Genomic DNA, 13766 nt, shown 5'->3' with positions numbered 1-13766 from the left:
TTGAATGTATAATTCAGTGCAGACATTATGGTCCGGCATGAGTTTTTTTTAAATACGTGAATAGCCCATCCCGTTCGCCGAGTCAATTAAGCAAGCAGTTTGAAACGTGCGTAATCTTTTAATTAAGCTAATGGCGGTGGGATTTGGCTTTACAATATTTTAATTTAAATTTTATATTTTGACTCCATTTCTCTCTCTCTCTCTCTCTCTCTCTCTCTCTCTCAATTTCTCCCTCCTCCTCCCACGGGACACGAGTGTGAATGCAAGTGCGGCGCGAGCAATTTAAACAAATAAGGTAAGGTGCCCATTTATCGTCCCCCTAAGGGAAACTTGTAATTGTGACGATGTGGTTAGGGATAAAAATATAGAAAAAAATCCTGTAAACAACTCAACTCAATGGCAATGTATGCTGATATCGTAACTGCATGGAATGAACCTTTTGCGACACAGAGACAATAAACATCATTAAAATGTGTTTGTAGAGATTTCAAAAGTGGTGCTCTAATTCCGTCCCCCTTATTCCATATTCGATTTAAGTCTTATTTGCAGTAGCTAACTATGGAAAATTACATTTATAACTTCCGAAACCACAAATGTTTATATTAACACATTAACAATACAAAATGTTGTGAAATAATAATAGTTTTTCATAATAAACGTAAATATACCTATTTGCACACAGTTAGGCATGTAAAATTATCCATCCAAACAAAAAACGCATACAAAATTTTTGTTTCCTGGGGAGGAAGAACACATTTCATGACACCATTGGAAGCATTTGGTGCACTTAACCCATTTTTCTCCTCGCTTGTCCTGCGAAAAGTTTTTTCCACAAATAGGGCATGACACATCACCTTCATCAGAACTGTCTTCATCATCGGTCGATACAAGAGGAACGTGTGTTTCGTCCTCGGTGTCACTGGAACTCACATCACATCGCCTTGTTTGCTTCCTGCGTGGTTTTGTAAGCTTAGAGGATGCTCCTGGCACTGGCTGACATGTAGATCCCATGTTGAGCTGTTTTTTTGGTTTGTGGTGCTGGTCCTTTTGTCTGACGCTTTTCACGGTTCTTACGTTTCTCCAAGGAGGCTGTTAGTGCTGTCTTGTGGGGAGATCCTGTAACCAAGAAAGATGTGCCAGCTCTGGCAGATGGGAACCTCTCTGATGTCTCTTGGCCTGATCACTTGGGGTGGACCAGTAGGTGCAATCCCAATTTCAGTTTCATCATTGACTGATTCCTCCACAACCTCCATTGCTTTAGCAGCAAAATGATGCTCTTGAAAGACATCAGGGTTAAATGGATGAATTCCAGTAGCTCGGAACCCATTAGCCGCAGTTTCGAGTGTAGCAGCTCGAAGATAGGCTTCACAAAACAAAGAGGAAACTTGGAGTTTCCTCACAATTCTGTTGGGGTTATTAGCCAACCATTGTTCAATGGCCTTTGCGTACAGAGTTTTCAGTGGGAACATGAACGCCACATCCAACGGCTGCATTTTGTCTGTTGAGTGGGGTGGGAGGCAAAAAATTGACACCCCGACTTCCCTTGCCCGGTCTATGACCTCAACATTCCTGGTGTGGGAATAGTGCCCATCCAGTATGAGCACTCTAGGCGCCTCTTTTGTAGGCTTAACTATGGATATGAAATGCTCAAACCACATCAGGAACAAAGGTCCAGTAACCCAACCTGATTCTGAGGTTCCACCAATCAAGCCTGGAGGGGCACCATCGAGCAGTTCAACCTGCCACCTTTTCTGCGGAAATATTAGAAGAGGGGGGATGTAGTGGCCGGCAGCTGACATACAGGTTATGACTGTAATTGTTGCCCCACGCTCTGCTGATGACAGTCTGTGCACTTGTTTTTGTCCCTTACTGGTAACCACTCTGGATGCCTTGTGCTGTACCACACTGATCCCAGTTTCGTCCACATTGAAGATTTTCGATGGATCAAAGTTAATTCTTTCAAGTTCGACCTTCAGAAGTGAAAAGAACTTGTGAACGTTATCTTTAGTGAAACCTTTGGCTCTAGCTATTGAGAGGTTCTGTGGCCTCCTCAGAGTAAGTTCAGGATGACACTTAAAAAATAGTCGGACCCACTTTTTACCAGCAGCCTTTGTTTCCCTTGAAAAGGGATTTGGAAGGTTGTTCTTAACAGCCAACTGGTAGGTCATTCGTCTCAAATCTGAGATAGTAAGACCATAGTAATGGTGGTCCATGTCCAGACAGTATTCCACGAGACTATTCTCATGCTCTGAAGAAAAAACAGGTTTTCTTCCAAATTTTGTACTTACACATTCTTCTGGTGTATGAGGAGACTTCACGTAGTCCTTCAGGGTAGCCCTAGGAACGTTGAATAATTTGGCAGCCGCTTTATACCCCATATCTTTGTTTCTCACAGCAATGATGGCTGTCACCATGGCAGCAGAGTTCCAAGATTTTCGGGGAGCCATCTGTGGAGTTACAGAAACAATAACAACATTAATTACATTATTTCAATATCGTTGATTAATTTTATTGCACTAGAAGCTAGTTATTTATATCAGTGTGACATTAATTATGTATATTATTATAAAACATAATTTTATTTCCGTATAAACAAAATACATTCGTTTATAGATCAAACTGTTTCAATCTATTGCGTGTACAAATATAGCTTCAAGATATTTTGCGCAATGCTATTAAATGTTGTTTATTAAACAATTTTAAATAGGTACGTATGTGTGCAAGGTTTCTACCTACCAAAATTAGACTTAAAATTAACATGGATGTAAGGGACGGATTTAAGGATCCCTGAGTCGTTGGGTTCCTAAATCCGTCCCCGGGACGGATTTAGGATTTACACGGGGGGCGAATTTAGGAATATCGCAAACATAAACACAGCCGCCATTCCTGTCACACCTTTTTAAATAACGGTAACCGGAAAGCTGCTACACAAAGTTCAGACTGTATTTTACATGCAATAAACAAAACAATAAGATAAAACATACCTGGAAGCATCACAATATGGTTGTGAAGTTAAATACAAATATGTTCAAGTCTCGCCTCAAAGTTATAATGCAAATATATGGCGGCGACGAACAGAACGTCCGGATTTTCTCGTTGTCGACTCTCTACTGGATCGTTCCGAAGTGTTTCGTAGCCTCTGGGACAGGTGGCAGCACCTTCCTTGTAAGATAGCGTAGGGGACGGATTTAGGAGCGGGGATGGGATTTGGGCACTTTACCTTACGGTAACCGTATGCTAACGTTGTAATTAATTTACGCCATGCGCTTGTTATTTCGAACGACTGTAACCATTATGGTCATCAAGGGTGAAATTGGGAGGAACAAAATAACGGTATTGTCTCTCTGGCAAACTATTCCTGCAAAATTATACCTGCGCTGTGATCGCCTGGAAATCATATCCAATATTTCCTTTATGAAAAATTTATTTATGCTTTAATAACTTTTAAAAATGCGGTAAACACACTGAAGGAGATTAGCTTCAAGAAGTTAGCCAAAATTAACAAACCATTATATAAATAATTCTTTATTAAAAATGGAGTAAGTAAAAAAAACGTATTTCATAATATTAAATAACTAAAAATAGCAACAAAAAAAAGTGTCATAAAAATGCTAATTCTTAAAAAAATGATTTTAAATAACAATTAGAGGGATAGAAAATATTGACTTTCATTAAATTTAAAAAAAAACTGGAAATGTACTCTTCTTTTATACGGAAGGAAAATCTTGATCACTTTACGAAGAAATGGTCGTTAAAAGAGTCTTGTGAAGTAAATTAATCGTGGAAAAATTATTCGAAGAAGCATTTTTAAAATCGTATTTTGATTGATGGATATCAAGAGACACAATAAATAGAACTTTTATTTTTATTGTATTTCATTTTATGACCTTGCATTTATGAAAATTGCAATTTAAAATCGTCACTTTAAATGATCACTTCAATAAGCTACTTTGAATAAGCTTTTGAAGAATCTGTAATATTTTAGACCGAAAAAATTCAATTTCTTTTTTATTATTTGAGAGTATTTAAAAAGTAACTTTTCTGTTTTAATTAAAATATATATATATATATATCTTTCGCCGTAAGTGATCGGTTTATAGCTATTGTCAGCACTCTTTTCAGCTAACTGTAAATTCTTTTGACGCAACGTAATTTTGATTGTAATAAACTTACTTCAATGTTTTTAATTTGGCACTATAAAACCAGCTTTGAAAACAACGAATGGCCTACACAAAACTTTATGATCCAAACACGCTTTGCTGAAATAACAGACTGATAAAACACCTCCTATTTGTATTAATATAAATGAAAGTTTATAATAATTAACCTTTCATATTGAAAGTCTATACAATCCACAGTTTAGTAAAATAAACTAAAGGAAACGGATATTTGCATTATTAGAAACTCAAGAAAATAGATTTTTAAATGATTTTGTTTGTTAGAATATTACGGCATCAAGCAGAAACTACTTAAGAGATTCTGATGAGACCAATTTTTTTTTTTTAACTGTGTAGTTGGCTAACCTAAACAATATATATATATATATATGGAATTCTACCCTTAAAGGAATCTAAAAAGTTTATAAAGTAGTAGAAATATTGGGTCAGAATACACAAACAAAAACATTCAACTGTTCGAAAATCAAACAATTAGGTAAGAAAAATTTAAAAATTACATACTTTAAGATTATTGAATAAGTATTATTTTTAATTATTTGAAACGCAACCACCAAGAAGGCGATATAAAGTAAATATAAAAAAGTATATATTTCTTAAGCAAATAATGTTGGAAGCAATATACAATTAAAATAACGTCGTAGTTAAAGATAAACGTAATGTAATTTAAAATATTACTTTGTTCAAAGGATAGGAGTTTTAAAAATAAATATGGTTAGGTTTGATAAAATAAAAAAGTTATATATCCGAAGAAAATCGAACCTAATTTTTAGATATGTTGACAAAAACAATATTTGAATTTTGAACTATGTAAATAATCCATTGTTTAAATTTTGAATTTTTAAATGTTGATTTCCTGAAAATAGGGATTACAAGAGAGACTCGTCTTAAGTAATGGCAGTATAATGTTGTTTCTCGGCGGCGCTGATTTAATAGGCTGTTTAAAGTATTTATTAAATACAGCAAGGCGTTAAATAGCTAGCTGCTGCCTTGAGTCTAAGTTTCATAGTTGAAATATGTACGTGTGAAGACACTAAAAAATGCCTTTGTGGAAATGTTAAATTAAGTACTAGGATTTTTGTTAGTGTTAAATAAGCTACATTGCAAGATCTGCGGTGAGTGCAACGCGTCTTCATAAACATTCTACCAAAATTTTAGGTAATGGCAGTTATGGTAACGACTTTAAATGTATTTTTGTAAAGCCTAAGAATTTAAATAAATGTTAAAATTAATTTTGCGAGATTGGCTCATGGATTAATAAACACATTAAAACTACAAATTTACCATTACAGTTTCCATAAAATTCAACCATTTAGATTGTGGAAATGAATTAAGTTTAGTTTTAAAGTGATATTTTATATCACTATCTACTAGAGTGGAAGGTCAGTAATGAAGCATGCATGTATGTACAAATTAAAATAGTAGCAACGAAGTCTTTACAGAATTATCGTCTCACAAATGGAGTTGCAAAATAGAACATTGGCAATAGACGAATTATGGGCCTACATATGACTGCAACCGACTGTAGCTGATGTTATGTAAATAATACCACGAATTTTTCATTTCCATTTTCACTAAGAATCGCTAGCACAAAATATATAAAAATAATCTACTTTATTTTGTCATACATTGAGACTGTTGTAGAAATGACTAGCATATCACGAATTAAGCCTTAAACACTTAAATAGTAGAGACGTGATTATATCGCGGATTATTTTCGCTACAACATAACATGAACTGTTGTCATAATCAAACCACTTAATTTTTGTTCAAAGGCGAATACGAAGGTCATATGTAAGTCATTCTTTGGACTGGGCTGCATATTCTTATTTATTACTAACTCAAATGCGTCGAGAGTAGTATAGAAAAAGGGTTCCTGCGTCACGGCGCTGGCGCGTGGTGCTGGCGCCGGTCCGCCATCTCGGATTTTGACGTCACGGCGGCCATCTTGGATGACCTTGACCTTAAACTTTGGCCTTGACCTTGACCTTCAAACTTAGCCAAAATTAGCCCAAAATTCCTCAGAATTCGCCAAAATTTCCATTTTTTTCGGAAAATAATTCCGCCAAAAAATCTCAACAAATTCCACAATTCGAAAATTAGGATATCGATAACCTCAAAATACTTTTGCCTTAGAAAGAAAACAATGTCCTAAAAACGGCTTAAGAAACCGTATATAAAGCCTCCGATAAGCCATTTCTAAGAATAAGGATACCATGGCCGCCATTTTGAATTAAGACGTCACCGTTGCAATTTCCGTTACGGTCGCCATCTTGAAAATCCGTAATTTTTATGTTAGAATATCGGGAAGAATTTTAAAATTTATAAAAAATATTAAATAATAGAAATTATATAGGTATTAACGACGAACTCCATGGAGGTTGTACCATCGACTACGGGAACCCTGACGTCAACACTGGAGGAGACTTCAACAGTCGTGGTACCACCAGCAGAAGAGACTTTAATGCCGGTACTGCTGGTTGTACAGGAAACCTCGATGAATGCTGTTTCGCCCTCGATGGAGACTTCAATGTATGGTGAATCGTCAACAATTAACAAACATCGATGTCGTTACTGCGACAAGATTTTCTCAAACATCAGCAATGCTCGTCAACACGAGAAGAGAGAATTTGCTAAGAATCCTCCTCGCAACATGTTTGGTTGTGAGAAATGTCATAAGCAGTTTGCCAGAAAAGATAATATGAAAACGCACGTGAAGACATATAAAGGTCCTGCTGGGTGGCAGAAAGTAAAGGTTTCTATACAACAACGATGCATTGATGTTCATAAGAGTATGCCTGGAAATGGTACAACTGTGACAACGTCAGTATCTGGATCAGGTCTGAAAGGCTCGTCTTCATCACCACGGTATCCTTGCAGCGACTGTGATGCGTCGTTCGTGTTTTACCATGATGCACGAAGCCATGAGCGGAGCAAATGCAAGAAGAATCCTTCTCGCATGAAGTTTCGCTGTGATGAGTGCCATAAATGGTTTACTCGAATTGACAGTTTGCGACATCATGCGAAAAAAATGTAAAGGTGAAGTCTGTGCGCCTACTGCTGAACTACCTGCAAAAATTTCAACTCATCGATTAAGATTGGAGACTCGTAAACGTACAAGCAAGAAAACCGATGTGCAGCAACCGATTGGTATGGCGTCTGGACATGGAACTAAACCTAAGACTGTGTTCGGTGCATTACAGGTGAATGATAATGGCTTCTACTTGGCGCAGTCTGCATTTCGTGGAACATTGAAAGACTACTATTATCTCAATACGATAAGTGAGTTGAAGGACATTTGTACTTTTCTAGATGATATCAGACAGGACATAATCAATCAGCTTACTGATGACCTAGCAACAAACGGTCCAATAAAATATAACTTGTGGTTGGACTGTATATATAGAAAGCCGTATCCATTCGATGACAAAGTGAAGAAGTGTGCATTCAAGACATCGGCTGCAGTAATTTACAAATATGACGATGTGAAGCAAACTGTTAAACACACTGTCGAGAAACTTTGTAATGAGGAGGAGAACTATGTCAGTAGAGGTTCTGTTTGGTCTCTGTGTAGTATAAACCCGGTTGGAGCTAAGAATTAGTCATTTCACGCCTACGCAGACCTAAATGATTATATGATCGCTAACTTTCGCAAGTGTTCCTGTAGTAGAATAGTAATTAAGTAATAAATTTTATGTTTGTAAAGGAACTTGTGGTGTTTTATTTTCAAACCTATCATTTTTGAGGTTTTTTACATACAATTAATTTTTTGTATCGCCCAGGGATTGAACCATGTTTCGAATCAATCATTACTTTAATGAGTAAATTTTTTTTATGAATTTTGGATTTTTTCCCGGTTCTCTAGCTAAATAATTACATGATTCCAAGATGGCGCCCGAATTTAAAGATGGTGTTTATCTTAGTAATAATAAATGATTACTGCACTCTAGTGGGTTAGAATAAAACTAGCATGAAGGTAATGTACTCTATAAGACGAGTACACACACAAGATGGTGTCCTCCAGCAGACGAAAACAAGATGGTGGCAATGTCCTCTAGCAGGTGGTGGCTCCTGGTAGTGTGTACTGAACACAACCTGTCGGATCCATGCTGGTCGTCAAGGTCCAAGTCAAATTTCAAGGTCATCGTCAAAGTTCAAGGTCAAGGTCAAATTTCAAGGTCACGGTTAAGGTTCAAGGTAAAGGTCAAAGTTCAATGCCAACAGTTCTTGTCCAAGGTATGGTGGACAGAAAATTATACTAACTTGGTGTCAGCACACTCTAGTAGAAGACGAAAACAAGATGGCAGCCTCCAGCGGATGAAGACAAGGTAGCATATGTGACGTCATACCAGCTGTTGGCATATATACCTTGGTATTAGTGGGGGGAGGTTAGTCTGCCGACGTCTACCGCGGAGGAAGGATCTGTCGACGATTTTTTTTTTATTTTTGGTCTTACCAGGTTTTAACTGTGGACTTTAAGGCGTAAGTGCGTTTTAAAATTATTATTTTTATAAAATTTGATTAATAAATTTTTATTATAATTTTTGAAATTTTTTCTAAATTTCTAGCATAAAAAATGCAGTTTTTCAAGATGGTGGCCGTAACAAAAAGTGCAACATTCTAGAACCCAATATGGCGGACTTAAATAAAGTGTAGCTATGATGTCATGGTCATCCAAGATGGCGGGCATTACGAAAAATGACAATTTTGTAGAAATGAAGATGGTGTTCATAACGATATGTGCAACAGTGTTTTTAAAGATTTTTTTATTAAAAATTTGATTAATTTTTTATAATATTTTTAATTTTTTTCTATTTAAAATCGGATAATAAATAAAGATGTTCAAAATGGCGGACATAACGTCATACTAGCTGAAGATATATATACCTTGAAATAAGTGGTGGGAAGTCAGTCTGTCGATAGCTTCCAAGGAAGAAGGACCTGTTGTCATTTTTTTTTTTTTGACCTCACCGGGTTTGAACCGAGACCTCCGAGCTCCATGGCATAAGTGTACATTTATTTTTTTTATTTTTTTTAAATTTTTATAGAAATTTGATTATTTAATTTTTTTATAAATTTTAAATTTTTTCCCTATTTCCTAACATAAATTTACGGATTTTAAAGATGGCGACCGTAACGGAAATTGCAACGGTCACGTCATAATTCATAATGGCGGTCATGGTATCCTTATTCCTAGAAATGGCTTATAGGAGGCTTTAGACATGGATTCTTAAGCCGTTTTTAGGACATTGTGTTCTTTCTAAGGCAAAAAGTATTTTGAGGTTTTCGAAATCCTAATTTTTTGTGATTTCTTGGAGAAATTTTTTTTTTTCAAAAAAATAGAAATTTTGGCGAAATTGGAGGAATTTTGGCCTTATTTGAAGGTCAAGGTCAAGGCCAAAGTTTAAGGTCAAGGTCATCCAAGATGGCCGCCGTGACGTCAAAATCTAGATGGCCGACCAGCACCAGTACTACGCGCCAGCGCCGTGACCCAGGAACCCCTTTTCTATACTACTCTCGAGGCAGTTTTTAACCCGTTCATCCTACTCTTCACTTAAGTGGACAATTTATATCTCAATGATACATAGAGTTTATCAAACCTTAAATGTGTGGCATAAGGTGTACGTACATTAGAGTGGATATCGCATTTTAGGTCTATGAATTAAATAAATATTATTTGACTTTTATTAATAATTGCAAAATAATTATACATTAAAACATATATAATCATATATAATACAATAAATTTAAATTAATTTGTAAGATTATTATTTTAAAAAATTTAGCTACAAAATACAAATTACAATTAGGTATATCTTAGGAACTGACAAAGTCTTCCTGAAAGGGTTAAGTAAAGCAGATATGTATCTGCTTCAAATCTACTTTCCTACATAATGGATGCGTTAACTACACCGGCACACAAAAAAAAATTAAGTAGAATGTGCATTTGACCGGACCTACCTACGGGTACGTATTTTGGTCCGCTGAATCCGAATTCGAGGTCAGTTCGACCCCTACACCCTCGAAATGTCGAGAAAACTTCAAAAAACCGTAAAAATGATGAAAATTGGCAGTTTTAATGATAAAAAAATGTTTTGGAACTACACTAAGCGTGATTTTCATGTATTTATATCCGCTGAATATGAATCGAAACTTTATTGAGACCACGAGCCATTTTAAATGTGAAAAAATCACAAAAAACTCTCGAAAATTCCGAAAAAATATAGTTTTCATGATAAAAAATCTTCTTCTGGTACAATTCATATAAAATTTTATATCTTTTGATGTCTTCAATTCGCATCTTAATTTTTTTAGTCTATTCACTCTCTAAAGCTGGAAAAATTCGAAAAAATTGTAAAAATTACCATTCATAACAGAAAAAAAAATTGATTGAACATGATTTAATGCCTAAAATAAATACTCTATAACGTAGATGTATCAAATAACTTGAAATCTGTGAAAAACACAAGACATAAAAAGATAAAAAGAAAGATAGAAAGAAATGATTTTTTTTCGGAATTTTGGAGGAATTGTGTGATTTTTTTACATTTAAAACGGCTCGTGGTCTCAATAAAGTTTCGATTCATATTCAGCGGATCGAAATACATGAAAATCACGCTTAGTTTGGTTCCAAAAAAAATTTTTATCATTAAAACTGCCTATTTTTATCATTTTTACGGTTTTTCGAAGTTTTCTCGAAATTTCGAGGGTGTAGGGGTCAAACTGACCTCGAATTCGGATTCAGCGGACCAAAATACGTACCCGTATGTAGGTCCGGTCAAATGCACATTCTACTTAAAATTTTTTGTGTGCCGGTGCTAATTCGTGCCTCTAAATGTGAGATACAGTGACACGGGGTGATCAAATTGCAACGGCAAAACCGAACGAAAAAAAACTGTTGCACTTTTAAGCTTACAAGCAATAATTTCGCCTTGTTTATTCGCCCGAAACCTTGAAATCCGCAGGCTGCCCGTCCGAAGCACAAGCGTTTACCAAATAAATAAATAAATAAATAAATAAACGCAGCGCTCGTTGTTTCGCCAGTTTGTCTGGACCCGCGGCAGCGCGAAATAAATGAGTTGCGGCGACGCTGAAACCGCGACGACCCATATCGAACAGCGCCGGACTGTTCCTGTGATCGGAGTTGCCACTGTCGCAGCACGAGTTCTGAAAGCCAGACATGTCAGGAGCTGTGTGTGTGGAGGGGAACAAAACAAACATCTCAAGTTGATCGTTTGGCTTTTGCGGTGCCTTTTTTTTTTCGTTTTGCAGCAGCACAAGGCAGACGGAAAAAAAATAAATAAATCCCTTTGTTGAGTACGGGATATATTTTTTTTTCTTTCGGGCTGACGGCACACAAAGTGTATCCGGTATATTGTGTAGGTAGCTCCCGAGCCCTGTAAAATCAATAAAAGCTTGGGAGATTACAGTTTCGCCTGCATTGTGGCGGTATTTCGGCGCTCAGCGCTGACTCAACGGATTCGTCAGAAGCCAGCCTAAATGTTCTACCAAAGGCATCATGCACAACCGTTTGGCACTGAGTGTGGAAATGATCACAGTTCTTCGGTACACATTATTTAATAACTTTTTTTTACGAAAATGCAAACTGTTCGTAAACTGAAGTGCGAATTTTGTTCAAGTCGTTTGATCGAAAACTCGTGCGACATATATATACAGTTTGGGCAAACGTTACGTGATTATTCAACAATCTGTGTCTATATACATACGTTGAACTAAATTCACCAACTTAACAACAAGATACCATTCCATTTAACTAAATACAAACCGATATAAAGATCTTCTCACAAGTATTGCACACATAATCCAGTTAAGTGCAATTTCGTCAATGCCTTTTAGTTTTGGGTAGTCCTGTTTTGTGAGATTCCAACCTTTAGGCTTAGAAGTCCGTTGCTAAGTCCCGGTCATTATGTACTGGGTGCATTCAAGTCACCATGCTGCTGAAAACATCATCAACCCCTTTATTGATCCAAACAAATAAAAATGCAGGGAAATCAGCTATAAAACAAAAATTACTTCACCTTCGAAACTTGAAGTGGGATATGGGCCCGAGCCAAGTGCCTCCCTTCCCGACTTGATGTTTGGATCGTCCAATGATTGGCTCGAACTCCTGTGTCAGAAGTGACGAAGGGTTGGCGAGGGGCTATCAACAGGTGAGGGTCGGGTCGAAGTCGTCTGATGGAAGCAGACGAGGCTAAAGGAAGCTAAGTGCCTGCCGCCTCGCAGGCATCCTTGACTTCAGAGCAGGTAAAATAATTGTCGTGTTACTACGATTCTGACTAGACGAGAGATCATCTGACAATCTCCGGTGTGGTACAAACCAATAAAAAATTTTTTTATCACAAATATTTTTAAAATCCTTTTGTAAATTGCTGAAAAATAAGATAAATTTTAAAATCAAAGCTCATTTATTTTTGGTACAGTTTCAACGACATTAATTATATCTCAATAGAGATAAAAATTAAATTATTTATTTTTGTGTTATGGTATTGGAAAAAAATAAATATTTTTTGTAAGAAAGCATCGGTGACCAGCATATTGAGAACAACAATTGACTGGTCGTTGCCTGGCAACAGATTGGTTGGTTTCATGAAGGTATTATTACTCGTTTTGGAATGAATGTCAGTTCTTAAGTTGGAGTCTCTCTGATTGGCATTTTGTTAGCAAATGAAATCGTAGCTACGTGAAGGTTTGTACTATACGTACGTTCGTTTAATAGCTTGCTTTCCAGCTTGGAAGGGGAATGGGAAAAGGATCGTTCTTATTGTTACTTTAGTTGTTTACATGGAAAAGATTGTACACATCAATTCTCTAACTTCTAACCTCCGTGTTTTGTTTGGCTCCACTTTCCCCAGCACCTGCCTCATCTGGACCCATTCAATATATTTGATCATTACCATCGTTCTACTTGTGGCTAAACACACCACACGCTGTTTAGAGGTTAGCTATCAACGTGTATATAGAACGCCTTCGATTTAAAATTTTCGATATATTTCCAAATTTAAAGTTTTTTATTTTGCGGCAAGAAGCAGTAACTTACTATGTTAAATAATATGCTGCTTTATGAAGGAAAACAATTAAATTTCTTATTTGATTGGTTTTTAAACATCTATGACAGTGATTTTAAGAGATAATAGCTATTGGTCCAAACAAGTATTACTAAAAACATTTAAATAGACAATGATTAAGTTTAGAACAGTCACAGCCTTGATAAGACCATAATTCAAATACGAGATCATAAAATTAATTTACGAAGAAAAATATGAATAAACTAGAAGAAGAGGCCTGATCCCCTTCAATCAAAACTTATGTACAAACTTTACCAAGATGAGTGAATTGAGTACCGTTGAGTGTAATGTAAAGGTCATCAGACTCACAAATGTTCCTGTCTGTATGTATTACTTTGGTGTACAATCATCCCGGGCAGTTTTATTTCTTTTATCGCATAGAGAAATAATGGGCGAGGGAGATAAAAAAAAGAATGCATGGTGAGATTTTACGTGTACTACGAATGAAATGGGCAGGAAGACTATACTGTAGGGGCAAAAAAGCGAGCTAGGACATTGCGCTCGT

The sequence above is a fragment of the Bacillus rossius genome, assembly GCF_032445375.1.
Source record: "Bacillus rossius redtenbacheri isolate Brsri chromosome 4 unlocalized genomic scaffold, Brsri_v3 Brsri_v3_scf4_2, whole genome shotgun sequence".
NCBI classification, from domain to species: Eukaryota; Metazoa; Arthropoda; class Insecta; order Phasmatodea; family Bacillidae; genus Bacillus; species Bacillus rossius.
Note: the sequence above shows the minus strand (reverse complement) of the source record.